Genomic DNA, 1346 nt, shown 5'->3' on the forward strand with positions numbered 1-1346 from the left:
GGTATGACCGAGAGAGCCAGGGTATAATAATTTGAAGCGTTTGCACCAGCGCTAATGAAGGACGAGAGTTATAGCAAAGATATGAAAGGGGGAGCGATAATAAATATGTGATATGGCAATAGTGACACCAAAATAAGCCACCTATTTATAAAACTGACATGGAAGAAATACTAAAGGTTAACGTCTGAAATTGTAGCCGATGTTAAAAAGATTCTCGTTGTCGGCAGGATTCAAACCTGCGCGGGGAGACCCCACTGGATTTCTAGTCCATCGCCTTAACCACTCTGCCACAATAACTGACTGTGAGGCGTGTGCACATAATCTGTATGCAAGTTTTCAAGGTGTCCCACAGCAAATTCCTGATATTCTGCAATGCACTTTTTTTTTTTAAATCTTTATTAATAGGAAGGAATAGTGGTTAGCCAGCATCATACAGTCATATGTTATTGGTTACAGTTTGTACATTTAACTTTTCGTACGTGACAAGTAACATCACTTTAGCAAGTAATTGCATTAAACCTTTGAAGACTCGTAGATACGTTATCAGGCGGTCCATTCGCATGTACCGTAGTCTTCTATTACCCCCCCCCCCCTTCGTGTACGATTCAACGGTAGCCTCATTTTTTATAGTACAGAAACAACAAACATCCCTCCCCCCCCAAACCATGTGTCATCATTGCCATTGTGTCTCCACCCACTTCCCGTACCAGCATTTTTCTCAGCGTGTACGTCGGTACATAGCCAGGTCAAAGCCAACAACATCGTACTGTTGTTTTGCTGAGGTTGACATCCCCTATCCGCTTTGCTACTCCTCCTCCCCCTCTGAGTCCAGGTCGTCTCCCTCCGGTAAGGGGTTGCAGATTTCTCCTCTGTATATATTCCACGCCGCCCAGACTTTGTTCCACTTGCGGGGCGCCGCGCGTAGGACATACACTGCCCTTTCTGTTACCATCAGGATGCCCATGTTCTTAGCCCACCTGCTTGTGGTGGGTAGTTCTGGTGCGCTCCACTTCTGTGCTATATCCCGCTTGGCCACTGTCATAGCCAAAGTTGCCCAAATCAGTTCATATCTACCCAGGTCATTGGGGTCCCAGATGTTCAAAAGGCATTTGAGTGGTTCAGGTAGTATAGAAAGTTTAAGGGCCTGTGAGATCAAGCGCATTATCTGTCTCCAGAATTCTCGTATTTGTGGGTGTAGGAGAGTAGGGTCTGCAATCCTATGATCACCCAGATTTTTTGCTTTTGTTTCACTGGTTTACGACTTTCTCTGGCTGTGGGCCTGCCAATCAGACCCACAGCCTGGCTGTTCTCTCTCAAAATTACAACATGTACCCTAGGTGCATTTA

This window comes from Lissotriton vulgaris, chromosome 1_1 (genome assembly GCF_964263255.1).
Source record: "Lissotriton vulgaris chromosome 1_1, aLisVul1.2, whole genome shotgun sequence".
Lineage (NCBI taxonomy): Eukaryota > Metazoa > Chordata > Amphibia > Caudata > Salamandridae > Lissotriton > Lissotriton vulgaris.